Source organism: Armigeres subalbatus, unplaced genomic scaffold (genome assembly GCF_024139115.2).
Source record: "Armigeres subalbatus isolate Guangzhou_Male unplaced genomic scaffold, GZ_Asu_2 Contig264, whole genome shotgun sequence".
NCBI lineage: Eukaryota > Metazoa > Arthropoda > Insecta > Diptera > Culicidae > Armigeres > Armigeres subalbatus.
This window is the reverse complement of record NW_026943003.1, coordinates 39,946-56,264: the sequence shown is the minus strand read 5'-3', so window position 1 is coordinate 56,264 and position 16,319 is coordinate 39,946. Positions and strand designations below refer to the sequence as shown.

The following is a 16,319-nucleotide window of genomic DNA, read 5'->3' as shown; positions in this document are numbered from 1 at the left end:
ATTGGCCAGATCGAACTATGGGATCGAAAGTTATGACCAAAATACAAATTCATACGAAAAATCGCGTAAAATGTCACTCATTTTTCGGGCACTTATCCTCAACTGATTTGCTCGCAACAAGTTGCATTCGACGCAGAATCCTGTCCCATTGTTTCCTGTTCGAAATTGGCCAGATCGGACTATGGAATCAGAAGTTATGGCCAAAATACAAATTCATACGAAAATATCGCGTAAAAATGTCACCATTTTTCGGGCACTTACCTCAACTGATTTGCTCGCAACAAGTTGCTTTCGACGCAGAATCCTGTCCCATTGTTTCCTATTTGAATTTGGCCAGATCGGACTATGGGATTGAAAGTTATGACCAAAATACAAATTCATTCGAAAATCGCGTCAAAATGTCACTCATTTTTCGGGCACTTATCCTCAACTGATTTGCTCGCAACAAGTTGCATTCGACGCAGAATCCTGTCCCATTGTTTCCTGTTCGAAATTGGCCAGATCGGACTATGGAATCAGAAGTTATGGCCAAAATACAAATTCATATGAAAAATCGCGTAAAAATGTCACTCATTTTTCGGGCACTTACCCTCAACTGATTTGTTTCGCAACAAGTTGCATTCGACGCAGAATCCTGTCCCATTGTTTCCTGTTCGAAATTGGCCAGATCGGACTATGGAATCAGAAGTTATGGCCAAAATACAAATTCATACGAAAAATCGCGTAAAATGTCACTCATTTTTCGGGCACTTACCCTCAACTGATTTGCTCGCAAACAAGTTGCTTTCGACGCAGAATCCTGTCCCATTGTTTCCTATTTGAATTTGGCCAGATCGGACTATGGGATTGAAAGTTATGACCAAAATACAAATTCATTCGAAAAAATCGCGTCAAAATGTCACTCATTTTTCGGGCACATATCCTTAACTGATTTGCTCACAACAAGTTGCATTCGACGCAGAACGTCTCATATTTTCTTATTGAAAATTGGCCAGATCGGACTATGGGCTTAGATGTTATGGTCAAATTACTATTTATTGTGAAATAGAGTTCGAAAAAGTCTAGCTCACTTTTTTAGCACTTAGACTTCATCTATTGACGCTCGCAACAGATTGCATTCGACGCAGAATCTTGTCCCATTGTTTTCTATTGAAAATTGGCTAGATCGGACTATGGGATCGGAAATTATGGCTGAAACACCATTTTTGCCTTTTTCTACGAAAAGGCTGTATGTTCGCTCCAAAACCAAACTTTTACAGAAGGCCTGGAGACACATAGTGTTATATACGTATAATCTCGATGAACTGCGATGATGTCTCTGTGTGTGTGTGCGCACCAAAAGTGCGAAAAGTTTAGCTCACTTTTTTGGAACTTATCCTCAACCGATTTAATACCAACTATAGATAGTAGAATATATAGATGAGCGAAAGCATGGCTGAGTCGATTTTTCTGCCCGTGCACACGCACATATGACGTCACAGCCCTTAACGTTTCCATTGAAATCGTGACGTCATGCTCGTTTGGAGACACGTTTGACAGTTCGTTTGGAGACAGAGGATTTATCTTCACTCATCTATATATTCCACTATCTATAATTCCAACAAGTTTCATTCGACGCGGAATCCTGTCGTATTGTTTTCTATTGAAAATTTGGACCATGGGCACAGAAATTATGGCCAAAATATACTATGTGTTATAAAGCGAGTAAAAAGTCTAGCTGACTTTTAATGGACTTACCCTCAACCGATTTACTCACAACAAATTGCATTAGATGCGGAATCCTGTTCTACTTAGAAAGTTGGCCAGATTGGACTATTACCTTTGAAATTATGGCTGTAATACTTTTGCCTTTCTTATGCAACAAAGTTGTACCGAAAGGCTATAATTTCTTTCCGAAAACGAACTATCGGATGCTTCCACACTGATACACTTCCTTCCTCTTCATACGGGAGTTTGGTAGAAAGACGGTCATGAGATTTATATCATAACAAATATTGCCCTCCGCTCGCTTGATGGGAATGACATTTTCGTTTTCTTTTTGTGTAGTCGGAGCTTCAGTTCAATTTACATCCAAAAGTGATATCCTTAAAATATATGACTGGGTAAAATAAAACAGGGTATGTACGTCAAAAGATTGGAAAAGGAAACAAAATGTCGAAATTCTTATTAGCATATTGTAGATCAAGCTGAAAACCGAACCGAGGTTTCGCGACAATCGCATTTTCTCGCATTTCCGGATGTTGCAACTGCATCGCGAGTAGTGCAACGGACAAAGAAATTTGTCTTTTTTACTCCTAGCTACTAGCTCATCTATTTTTAAGCACACACATTTTACGAAGGTCGAGAAAGGCACCATCACCGCTAGGTGGATTAATCTGGGTTTTTTTTTATAAAAAAAAATTGATTGGTTCCTAGCAAATTGATTGGTTGCGCAAGCACATGTTACGATAGCAAACTAATAACGGTAGTCAGAATGACAGCATATGTTATCTGTCAAAAGATACGTAGGGGTGCCCACAACTGAACCTCCTCCCCTACGATTCGACGATCGATGTCTCAGAGTAGGAGGAAAGCAAATGGAAACAGCAGTTCTTTTGAATTACGTGTTGAAAAAGTGTATGTGGTAGAAGGATGATAGAGATGGTAAAAAAATTCGTTCCTAAAAAAACGTTCCTAAAATGTTTTCTGGAGATAGCTTCTCTGAAAGGCAAGAATGCATTTGAAATTTAGTTAAGCCTCACCTACGCTCATCTGTGTCGGGAAATCGATGTACCCGAAGGGAACGGAATTGAAGTGTCATGACCGGTGAAACATCTGCCTGGCAGTCGTGATATTCATAAGTTTATGTACCTGAGTGACCAGTTTGGAGAGGGAAAACTTATACTAAATTGAATAGAAAAACAATACACGTGTTCACATTTTCACATTCGCAATACATCAGTTCTGTGGCAGTCTGGGAATAAGTCAATAAATATCTATTTCAGACCAAGGATACAATTAGACCTTCATTATAAATAATCAAGCAATGTATCCAATATATCCTTGAAGATCTGATTCAGGACCAAAAAATCGCATCTGGAAGGATTAATGCATCACTAGTGGCGTACGATTCAGTGAAACGGAATGAATTAAGGCAAATTATGCTTGAACATGGTTTTCCGGCGAAACTGATACGACTGGTTCGTGTAACGTTGGACGGATCGAAATCAAGTGTAAGGGTTGCGGATGAAATATCGACGTCATTTGTTACCTTGGATGGATTAAAGCAGGGTGATGCACTCTCGAATCTACTGTTCAATATAGCGCTCGAGGGAGCGATTATGAGAGCTGGTGTGCAAAGAAGCGGTACCATTATCACAAAATCGCATATGCTCCTGGGATTTGCGGACGATATCGATATTATCGGAATTGATCGCCGTGCCGTGGAAGAGGCTTTTGTGCCTTTTAAGAGGGAGACAGCGAGGATTGGACTCACGATCAATACCAGCAAAACGAAGTACATGGTCGCTGGCAATCAACGTGGGTTCATTAGTAGTGGTGGTAGCGAAATGGTGCTGGATGGTGAAAAATTTGAAGTGGTAGAAGAATTTGTGTATCTTGGAACATTAGTGACGTGCGATAATGATGTTACCCGCGAGGTGAAAAGGCGTATTGCAGCTGCAAATAGGGCTTATTACGGACTTCGTGACTAGCTTAAGTCCCGTAGTCTGCAAACGAAAACAAAACTTGCGCTGTATACTACTCTGATTCTTCCGGTGGCTTTATACGGCCATGAGACATGGACGTTAAAGGAGGCTGATCGGAGAGCTCTCGGAGTGTTTGAGCGTAAGGTGCTGCGGACAATACTCGGCGGTAAACAGGAGAACGGTATCTGGCGGCGTCGCATGAATCACGAATTGTACCAGGTGTATAAAGGGCTGGATATTATTGTTTATACAACACGGCAGACTACGGTGGGCTGGTCACGTTGTTCGTATGCCGGAAGAACGTCAAGCGAAGATAATATTTAGTAGAGAACCGGAAGAGGCCGCAGGCTTCGTGGAAGGCCGCGTACACGATGGCTTTTGCAGTTGAAGAGGACCTAAGGGCGCTCAATGTTCAGGGCGACTGGAAGCGATTGGCCCAGGATCGAGTCCAGTGGAGAAGGATACTCCATTCGGCGTAGGTTCATCGAAGAGCTGTAGCCCATCAAGTATCAAGTAAGTACAGTGTTGACCCTGTTTTTTCGCTCCTCGATTTTGTCTACCAGGTCCCGATTTTACTACCTTTTGACCCACAAAAATTTAAAAGTTTCAGTCATTCTTTTTATTTTTAGCAAACAACAACGATTTTCATGAAATAACTTTTACAGCCTGTGATTTATTATGAATGACTTCTGAGTACCTGCGGAAGATTCTGTAAAAACTTTCAACAAGAATTAACGGGTACCGTGCGCGCATTTTGTCGTTCGAAGGCATAAACTGATTCATATTTGTGAAATGAATTAAAAATCGAAAATATGTTTTTTACGGTTTTGTCACATGCCTTATTATCACCCCAAAATTCATCAGAGGGTGATAAAATCGGGATATTACTGTAGTGCCATGAAGGCACTAGCCCTTCTTCAAAATATGGTTTAAGCGCGTTAAAACGCATGAGACCCAAAATACGCATAAAAAAGAAGCCTCATATTTACTTAAACCGCATGAAAAGCGACGCCAGTGTATTGTCGCGCTCTTCTAAAACGCTCAGTTCTTCGCGGTGGTAACGCGCAAGCAAAGATTGCGCAGCAGCGCGCCCATAAGCTTTAAGGTGACTCGGGGAGGCACTACACACCGTGTTATTTTTCCTATCTTTTGTCTTTTTCTAGCATTGTCACCTCGTAACTTTGGAGCGGTGTATTTCGGTTTTCAGTTGTTTGATGTAACTGTAAATGTATCAGCATGTAGATTGCGAGTAAGCACGCGCCGGTGATACTTTTTTAAAATCATATTTGGTGTAGAAAAAAGGTGAAGCATTCAATGTTAAAATGATGACGATTTGATGATTGTTCGTGCTTCCTGTATCCCCTTAACACAGGGTGCGTGTCTGTGCTGTTAAATTTAATAAGCCGCCATAGCTGAATAACCGCCGTGTGTAAAGTAAAGGGGCGCGCTTCAGCGCGATTCGACGGAGGCTGATTAAGATGATCATGATTTGAATGTTTATCTTGGGATGCATAATATATCGATTAATACAAGATTTGTTCGACTGCTTGGAATTAAATGAAAATTATTAAGCTTTTTTTAAGGGAATGTCTTCATCAGCATAAATCAAGTTTAGTGCTATTCCATTTACAGCAAAGTGTAAAAATTGGAACAGTCCTAAACCCGCCTTATAACAGTGATTGAATTGTTTTCTAAACAAACACGATGAAAACAATAACCTACTGGCTACCGTTAGATTAGCCAACGTATTATCATAACTTTATTCGCCACCACCAATTCTGTCCTTCAGAAAGAGGCTTAAAGATACTCAATGAGCAACTTTTTCCTCACTTCATTGTGTCAAATCATTCAGTTATCATTGAGATATGAATATATTTCGGTGCTACCCGGAACAGAGTGAAACGTAAAAGTACCAACGTGAGCATTTTCTCTTCTCCTGATTCGCTATGAGAAGCATTCCATCCCCATCCCCGACACGGACATCAAATTGCTGTAAAATACGCACCTTTTGGCCCACAGTTTTATTTTCTCTGTGCATAAAAAGAGTCGTGTCTTGCGCGCGCGTCGTCATTAAGAACATCACTCAAATGATATCGTTGCTCACATGTTTTTAGTAATTTCGAAGGCGCACAATTTTAAAAATCGGTTCTTTGTCACGACCATTTACTAAACAAAGAGAAGGGATTTGATTGACCACCGCCGATGGACAGCTCTAATATTGCTGGAACTGCTACCGAGGCCATAATTGCCACTTGATGCGCCTTTAGAATCACTGACAGCAACCAAATAATTATCCAAATCTAAAGAGAAAATTTCGCTTCCTACCGCTTAATGGCTGCAGCAGCTATCACTGCTTATAAATTTTCTACACTTTCGCCAGCCTCCATCACTGATGCTGTTGGGATCGATAACGATGCAATCATTGCCATTTAATTGTATGTCTCTTCAAAGAAAATACAGTTCAAATCAACTCTTCCGTTTCAAATGGGGGTTCTGAGAAGAACCGATTTATGCTTCTTGAGACCTTGTTGAGCATCTACAACTACTAACAGCAACCAACCAATTGTCCGAATCTTGCGGGAATATTTTACTTCTCATATCAAATTTTTCTTAATCCACTATTATATTCAAGAGCAAGTTCAATATTCAGAGAAGTTTCACCGCATTACTAAGCACATTCTGGTGACAGACTGCGACGACTACCACTGAAGCCGATGCAGGGACCGCTCTTCAAGGAACGCTCCTTTCTTGTTTTTAATTTAGTGAGCTCGATGTCCAGCCCCTTTGTTGTTCTTTATTCTTTATTACGAATAACGAAGGGGCAAAGCTAATGAGCTTACTTCATTAGATACAAGAAAGCTGCTTTAGCACGAGCGCTAGCCAGCCAGTTCAAGATTCTTCGGAGAGCGACACCAGTGGTGTTCACTCGTGTAATTGACGGAAGCTGCAGATCCAATTTGATGTAAATAATCGTGTGGCATTAATTGTGGCACTACGAGGAACATTTGAATGGCGCTGAGAGCACAGGCAGTGAAAGTCAAGGCAGCGGAGAGAATGATTACGTCAGTTCGGCGGACGATGGAAGCCACCACCTTGAGGGAAGTTAAGGATGCCATCCAACAGCTAAAGACCAATAAATCAGCTGGTAAGGATGGTATCGGAGCTGAGCTCATCAAGATGGGCCCGGAAAAGCTAGCCACTTGCCTACACAAATTGATAGTCAGAATCTGGGAAACTGAACAGCTACCGAAGGAGTGGAAGGAAAGGGTTATATGCCCCATCTACAAGAAAGGCGACAAACTGGAGTGTGAGAACTTTCGAGCGATCACCATCCTTAATGCCGCCTACGAATCGATATCCCAGATCATCTTCCGTCGTCTGTCACCATCAGTGAATTAGCTAGTGGGAAGTTATCAAGCCGGCTTCGTTGACGGCCGCTTGACAACGGACCAGATCTTTACTGTACGGCAAATCCTTTTAAAAATGCCGTGAATACCAGGTCCCAACGCACCATCTGTTCGTTGATTTCAAGGCGGCATACGACAGTATAGACCACGTAGAGTTATGGAAAATTATGGACGAGAACAGCTTCCCTGGGAAGCTTACCAGACTGATAAAAGCAACGGTAGATGGTGTGCAAAACTGTGTGAAGATTTCGGGCGAACACTCCAGTTCGTTCGAATCGCCCCGGGGACTAAAACAAGGTGATGGACTTTCGTGCCTGTTGTTCAACATTTCGCTAGAAGGTGTCATGCGGAGAGCCGGGTGTAACAGCCGGGGTACGATTTTCAACAGATCCAGTCAATTTATTTGCTTCGCGGATGACATGGACATTGTCGGCCGAACATTTGCAAAGGTGGCAGAACTGTACACCCGCCTGAAACGTGAAGCAACAAAAGTTGGACTGGTGGTGAATGCGTCAAAGACAAAGTGCATGCTTGTGGGCGGAACCGAGCGCGACAGGGCCCGCCTGGGAAGCAGTGTTACGGTAGACGGGGATACCTTCGAGGTGGTCGAGGAATTCGTCTACCTCGGATGCTTGCTAACGGCTGACAACAACGTTAGTCGTGAAATACGAAGGCGCATCATCTGTGGAAGTTGGGCCTACTACGGGCTCCAGAAGAAACTGCGGTCAAAAAAGATTCGCCACCGCACCAAATGTGTCATGTACAAGACGCTAATAAGACCGGTTGTCCTCTACGGACATGAAACATGGACAATACTCGAGAAGGACTTGCAAGCACTCGGAGTGTTCGAGAGACTGGTGCTTAGGACCATCTTTGGCGATGTGCATGATGACAAGGATGAACCACAAGCTCGCCCAGCTCTACGGCGATCCTAGTATCCAGAAGGTAGCTAAAGCCGGAATGGTACGCAGGGCAGGGCATATTGCAAGAATGCTGAACAGCAACCCTGCAAAGATGGTGTTCGCTTCAGTCCCGGCAGGAACAAGAAGGCGTGGAGCGCAGCGAGCGAGGTGGGCTGACCAGGTACGAAACGAATTGGCGAGCGTGGAGCGCATTCGAGGATGAAGAGATGCGGCCTCGAACCGTGTATTGTGGCGTCAAATTGTTGATTCAGTGTTACCTGTTTAAATATAGAATAAATAAATGAAAAATGAAATGAATCTTGTGGCCGTCGTAAGCAACATCATCAAGATATCGAATTCATCCAACATTGATGACCGACGGCAACAAAATCTCGTCGTCGGTGGGAGCAGTACTGAAGCGAAATTTTCTTGCATACTGATAGTGGATCGGAAATTCGTAGATTGGACACTAGTGATACACATGTTTTTCTTTTGAAACCCTTATTCAGATTGCTATCAGAAATCAAGGTGGGTATGATCCTTGATTTCAATCTAGGATAAAAATCACAAAAGCATGAGGATTACTACTCCTGGCCACGCCCATCTTCACCGTAACTTGGGAGGGGAAGGAAGTGTTGATGTAGTACTTACTTAACGAGAGGCCCCCGACTCAGCGACACCCTCATAAGTACCACGGAGTTGGTTATTGGGGAAGGTATTCGTTGGGTCAGGATTTGCCTGTAGCTGACAATGTGACCGTGGTAGATCTTACACCGTAACACACCACGCAAAGGTGTCTACCCAGCGTTACGGGGAATTCATATGATATTACGATTCTCATTGCAAAAGAAGTTTTACGTAGTTTATGTCGAGCGGTCGTGTCTTGTACATAACCCTTCTATTTTTTTCTCCTGAAAACGGCGGGTCTGCTGTGGCCACTTCCGCCACTTCTGCCGGGTCCTTTGCTGCAGTGCGACCCCCGTGCTGCGTCGTTCGTTTCCAGAATCTGTCTGCAATCTTCGTCGAACCAATTATTCCGTCGATTTCGTCCCACATACCCAACGCTGTTCTTCGCTGCGTCATTAATAGTTGATTCAACTGTCCTCAAGAGGGGCCCCGTCAAGCTCAACCTCTCTCTTTCGGCAACGCTGTGTCGAGATATTTAGCGTATGCTGTGGCGACATCAGGTTGCTTCAGTCGCTCTAGGTTGTACTGGGGCGGCCGTCGGCACCGAACATTATTGATAAGCGATAGTTTTGAGCGTAGTTTAACCATTACTAGATAGTGGTCAGAGTCGATGTTATCGTTATGATATGTGTTGACGTCGATAATATCGGAGAAGTGCCGTCCATTAATCAGATCGTGGTCGATTTGGAATTCTGTCTGCAGTTGTGATCTCCAGGTGTACCGATACGGAAGGCTGTGTTAGAAGTAGGAAAACCAGACAAGTTTACGATATACTTGTTTGACCAACTATGTTCGTTAAACAGCTTTACACACGATCAAATGTTGCAGCAACGTGCCCAACTTCCCGGGGCGGAGCCAAACATGCCTGACCGTGCGTCTGCAGGGTTAAAACGTAAACGAACGTCTCTACATTGAATTCAACAAGCTAAAAAAAGACAACATATTTTGAAATGAACCGTTTGTTTGAAAAACTGCATATGTGACATTTTTGGCCAAAATGAGATTTTCATATATTCTGAATCCTCGTCCAAAAATACGTATTCTAGCAAAAAATACGAAAAAAAAAATGTATGAAATGTATGAAGAATTTTTCGTTTACATATGCACACGCACTTTGAAGAGCAATTATGAAGTACGGCTTGGAATTTTTAAACAGAAAGTGCCCCAGGATGCTGAGTTTTGCCAAAAACTATTGAACTGTACCATAGAAATCAAAAGATTCGGTGCCAATTTGTTTAAAAAAAGTTATTTGTTGTATTCTCGGAGTTGTGTAAAATGAATATATGCAGTTCCTCAAACAAATGATTCAAATATTTTCTGTAGTTTCATATACTATAAGGTGATTCGATCAAGGTCAAAATTCGTTCTCGTGCTCCAGGTGATGTCTTTCATAGGCTATTTTATTACTCCCATCATCATATATCATTTTCGGTAATGTAATGTGAGTTCATTGCCTAATTTTTTAAAATTTAATTATTTTTAATACAACATAATTACATAAATAACCGCCTAATGGTTTTCAGAGTATATGCTCTTACGTACACCTAACTACATACTATGCACTACTAATTCAAAACGCATCCAATTTTTCTCTTGAAGGAAATAAGATCTCGTTCACTTCTTCAATTTCTGGGTAAATCGTTTCAAAGTTTTACAGTACGGTGGCGAAAGGATATTAAGTCTTTTAGATCATTTGAGTTACATCTCGGATCGATAAGTGGTGATACTCGTAAGGATCGAACACACTCAAAAAAAATTTAAGGTTTGAAGGAGGGTTATTTATTATTTTATGGACTTGAATATACATTCTAATGCCGAATTCGTTTTTAAAAAGTTCCAACCTAGGTTGGAACCAGTTCCAACCAAAGTGCTGTCAAAACGTTTTTTTATTCGCTCAGGTTGGAACTAGGTTCGCACTAGTTCCAACCCTAAAGCTGTCGGGTTTGCACTGTGTTGTTTCACAGTTTCGCACCAGGTTCTCCAATACAACTGCATTTCAACTATCAAAACCATATGGGTCGAATAAACAAGCTGAAGGGAAATACAAACCAGAGTAAAAACGAAACGCTTTGTGTATTTAATAAAGAATGCGCTTCGAAATCCTTTTGCCAGGAAATTTTTATTTCCTATGATATTTTTCTACCTTTGCATTATATTTAAATTCCATTAGGAGTTTTTTCAGTAATCCCAGGAGAATTTGTTCTAATCGGAAATATTATAGGTCTTCGATGATTCATTTGCAATTTGTTTGAAAATTCCCCCATATTTAAGTAATTCTTCAAAAAAAAAATCATACGGAAATTCTATAAAGAATTCTTATAATTCTTCCAGGTGTTCCTCCTTGAAGTCTTGTATGCATTCCATTGCGAATTCTTCCAGTAATGCATTAGAGTAATTGTTACGACAGTAACAAATGAGACTATTTCCGCTTTTTTAATCGACGTATATTTCTGGTAATCAACAGTGTTGAAGCAGGCGACGTTAAAAACTCCTATCGAAAACATTGAATAATGGTTTAAGTACATGTATAGGTACATAGTTGAGGCAAAGCTTTCTTTTGTTAAAGGGTGCAAAGAGCAATAATAAACTCACGTTTAGTGTCCCTTTCTTGTTCCTCGTTAGCGATCGGTAGAGAGATTGTCGAATAAAATACTATTAGCGCTTTTCTATTATGTTTGTCCGATCTGATCTCGTATGACAACTAATAATGTGCAATAAACATACCTAACAACTGTAGTAACTGTGCTAGATCTTAGGTATTTAGTGTATCATAATATTAAAGTAGGAAGATTAATTTGTCTAAACACCCGAATTCACGTTTACAAACTTCAGTGTCGTTGCCTGATTTGCACTGAATCAGCGACAGTATTGGATGACAACTAATATTGACGTGAACAAGATAGATGACTATCGAGAAGGTACATACCGCCGTTGGATGTATAGTGCGTGGCAACGGAACGTTGTAACAGTAATATTTCAGGCATTCCTTCATATATTTCCAGAAATTCGTCCAAGAGTTCCTACGAAATTTCTTTGAAGAATTCAAGTTTGCAAGTTCCTCCATAAATTCCTCCGGAAGTCCCTCAAGAGATTTCTCCGAAAATCCCTACAGAAATTCCACCCGAAGTCTCTCCAGGAATTCCTCCAGTAGTCCCTTCAAGAATTCCTCCGAAAGTTCCTTCATAAATTCTCCCAAAAGTTTCTCCGAAGTCCCTCCAAAAATTCCTTCGGAAGTTTCTCCAGAAATTCCTCCGCAAATCCTCTAGGAATTCCTCCCGAAGTTCTTACAGGAATTCCTCATGAAGTTCCTCCAGAAATACCTTCAGAAGTCTTTCCAGAAATTTCTCCGGAAGTTCCCCCAGGAATTCCTCTAGAAGTTCTTTTAGGAATTCCTCCGGAAGTTCCTTCCGAAATTCCTTCAGAAATTATTTCGGATGTTCCTCCAAGAATTTCCCCGGATGTTCTTTCGGAAGCTCTTCCAGGAATTGCTCCAAAAGTTCCTCCAGGAATTTCTCCGGAGGTATTCCTGGAGAAACTTCTTGAGAAATCCCTCCAGGGGGGGGCTTCCGAAAGAATTTCTGGAGGGACTTCAGGATTAATTTATGGAGGAACTTCCGGAGGAATTCCTGGAGGAACTTCCGGAGGAACTTCCGGAGGAACTTCCGGAGGAACTTCCGGAGGAATTTCTGAAGAATCTTCCGGAAGAATTTCTGTAGGAACTTCCGGAGGAATTTCTAGAGGAACTTCCTGAGAAATTCCTGGAGGAAGTTCTAGAGGAATTCCTGGATGAACTTCTTTGGAGGAACTACCGCAGGAATTCCTGGAGGAACTACCGCAGGAATTCCTGGAGGAACGTCCGGAGAAATTTTTGACGGTACATCTGGAGGAATTCCTGAAAAAATCGAGTAAGATTTCGTGAATGAATTTCCGAATAATTTACTGAAGGAACTTCCGGAATAATTTTTAAAGGATTTTTGGGAGGAATTCCTGAAAACAATTTCAAATGAACTTCTAAAAGGAATTTCTGAAGGAAATTTTGAAGGAACTTCGGAACTTTCCTAACGAACTCCTGAGCACCGAACGTAGCTTCAGGAAGACGATAAACTTCTAAATGGATTCCTGAAAGAACTTCCTAGTTAATTCCTGAAGAAATTTCCGAAGGAATACCTGAAGAAACTTCGAGTAGATGCCTGCAAGAACTTGCGAAAGAATTCCAAAAGGAAACTTGGAGCAAACGCTCGAATGAACTAGTGGAGGAATTCCTGAAGAAGCAGAAAGGAATAGAGAATCCGGGGTAGATATATCCATCCAAAAGTAAATTTCGTAATTCGCGAAAATCAGAGCGCGTACTTGATCGTTTTTATCATGATCTGATTCGTTGTGGCCCACAAACTGCCAGTGCACTGGTAAAGTCCGGTATGGTGATCATATGTTTCGAATCAAAACAAACACGATGCCACGCACACCACCATATCCAATGACAGATGGAACTGAAAACGTTTTTTTATTCAGGGTTCGGGTTGGCACTGACCCAGGTTTAAAAACGAATTCGACATAAGTTTGAGGTGATTTGTGAGATTGCATCCAAGTAATTGATTCCGATAGTTTGATATATGCTCGTATTTTTTAAGATTGAAAGCATATCTTATGACAGCGACAGCATTAAATACTAAGTTCAATTTGTTTAAATTTTTCATGGAAGCTAGACCAAACAGCGTATCGCCGTAATCAAACAAAGGAACCAAAAGTGATCTAGCCAAATGGATCCTTATATGTTGAGGAGTGCAAAGTCTCTGCAAAACTAGGGAGTGTAAAGCACTATAAACTTTGTTGCAGACGGCGTTAACTTGAGGTTTGAATCCATCATAAGACCCAAATTGCATTGCCTTAATTCTGTTGCTTCACTCCCACAGCTCTAGCGGAAATTTGAACACCCCTAGTCACAATATTTTGTAATGTATAGAAACTGGCAAGAGATTGGTGGTTTTTAGGGAACAATTTTCTGCACGAATGTATCCGTAAGTTTTTTAGCAAATGTTTTCTACTGTTAATCAAGCCTCGTTAGTATTAAGTATACAAAAAGTATACTGGAGGGGGAGCGGATGTTATTGAATTTATTAAATCACCTTTCTGCGTACCTTACTTGAAAACATGTACATTGTACATACAAAATATGTTCGATAGGGTCCGCGCATTGTTTACCATACCGTTCATACCATACCATACCATACATTTTCATTAGCGCAGCTCAGAAATAAGATTTACATTACTGATGCCGCCGTGTCTATAGTATTGTGTCGATTCGGCGTTTCTGTCGTTGTAAAAGTTTTAGCCTAATGCAATTACGACTTGCTTCACTTATTTCCGTACTTAAGTAAACCGCCTCCAGTACACTTGAACCATAAAACTTTTAAAAGCGTATCAAATTTGCCGCTTCGTGTAGCATTAGCGCAATGCCAGCACGCTACATGGCCGGAAAAAACGCCAAGTGAGAACACGAGCGTGTGGAAAACCCGAAAAAACAGCAGCAGCATAAAGTAAGGATTCAATTATATCCATTTTGCAGGGGCGATAAAGATAATTGACGGGGGAAAAGCTGCAGCTCCAACAAACGACTACCTACCTGTTATGAAATCAGTTGAATTATCGTTCCATTCTGCGTGGGTACTACGCGAATGGGGTCGTTATAGAAGTGTACGGGAATGAGGTTGCTGTTGCGATTCGCCTCGATCCTTCCAAGCTGCTGTCGACGATAATGAGTTTATCTTTCGATGCGGAGGCTCAATTTAAGCTTAATCCTTCGTTTTTTCGGTGGGCTTTATCCTTTCGTGTGCACTTGTTGTAGTTTTTCTGTAGGGTTTTCCTACTTTCTTGAGCCGTTCACAAGTTTAAATGTTTTTTCCTAACTTCGTTTCAAGCTAAATTTTCCAATTCCCCCGTCGGATTCTTTCTATTGTAAAACACTTTGCACATCACCAAGTATATCACATGACACAAGAAGCTTGAACTTTAAGTGAATTGAACAGCAATAACTGCTCTGTGATTACTTTTTTCTTTATTGCTTTCCACAGATTTTCTTCCTTTGACAGCTTAAATTAACGATGACTTTCATCATTTCGATTGATTCTTCTCAAGAAGCACAATTCCAGTGTTCGTTTTATTATCGTTTCTCAAAGTACCAGTATTCCAGATCGGCTCCTGTCCTTCCGGCAATGATTTATAGCGTAACTTTTGCTTCTTATGATCTATTTGCGGAGATGGGCCAAAACAAGACCCTTTCAAAAGACCCCAGGTCGTTCACAGAACTTCTCGCCACACTCTAAGCTCTCATACTCCAATTCACAGCCGGCCTCCAGAAAACTTCTTTCCATCAATGGAATCCTTCCGATCTCAATACCCTTTTCTTCTTTTACAACCAATCAACGGACAACAGCAATAAAACGACGATGGTGTGACAAATACACTTGTCTCGTCTTCCACTCAGCACCGAAAATATTGTTTTAATGAATCACTCCAATTAGTCAACGCTAATTACCACTTCCATCACTCGGCACCCCACCTCACAATACGCGAGAGCGTCAATCCTTCGATGGCCCACAAATTCCATCAATCAACACAGCATTAATCGCGAGCAATCTCATCTGACACTGCCCGTCCCCCGTCAACGCATCTGCAACCAGCGAACCGCTTAGCCCCCCTCGAGTGCAGTTTCGCTGGACCAAGAATAACTCACACACGGGGCTTTCTGAATAACGCCTTCGGATGAGCAAAGGGAACTAAATCACAGGACCATTACCAGAGCGTTTGCCCGACAATAACCGTCGTCGTACGTCCGTTTCCTATCAGCGGCATGAGAGCACTGAAAATCTCGGACGATTTATCGAAGTCATCTGGCACCGTCAAGGATTCCCGCACATCTCCCGAGGAACTCTCGCACGCCCATCCTAATCACGCTCTCCCGGAAAATGCTCCGCCAACTCAGAGCACGAGCGCGAAAGTTTTCCAACTTTTTCAAAACATTGGCCCATTCCACCCAAGTTGGGCGACGCACAGAGCTAGAGAAGCCTTACCCAAACCGGTTCATGGTGACCAACACCGAACGACGGGTGGATGGCGACGACGGTGTGCTGGAATTTCAGCTTGTCTATGTCCACCGTCGTCGTAGGATTGGTGGAGTGAGAGCGAAATTTCCCGGCCATGCGCGTTGTGTTGTTTCTAAGCTTGACGTTTGCTCTTGAACTTTGCCGTTCAGCTGCGGTGACGAGAGCCAGAAGGGTGCTAATGGGAAATGATTGAACGCATTGAAGAAAATTTCCCCAGGAAATGACAGCGGTGCTATCTGGTGCACGATAGTTAAATTGTAATGGTGGAAAATCGAACGCTGACTGTGTTCCAACCAATAAACAAAAAAAAACACGTGCAATTTTGGTGGCCGTAGTTTATTTTACCGATGAACTCCGTTGTTAGCTGCATGAATATTATCTATTTGTTGACTAAATATAATTTTGATAAGTTTGATAATTTTGAGTAATTCCTCCATTTTGAGAAGGGATGGATTCCTAATGATGGACTCCTATTTTCTGGTTCTAAACATTATGAAACACATAAAATATAATCGTAGCAAAGCCACAACAATA

The 16,319-nt window shown here is 41.7% G+C and overlaps 1 protein-coding gene across 1 annotated transcript in view; it reads right to left on the bottom strand.

Annotated features, from left to right (window-relative positions):
• Positions 1–15,521, bottom strand: part of LOC134203853 (uncharacterized) — a gene marked incomplete at its 3' end in the record, with an annotated part of 245,986 nt that extends 230,465 nt beyond the window's left edge. The window contains exon 1 of the mRNA XM_062678692.1: positions 14,306–15,521. The remainder of the gene's footprint in view (positions 1–14,305) is intronic.
• Between the last annotated feature and the right edge of the window lie 798 nt (positions 15,522–16,319).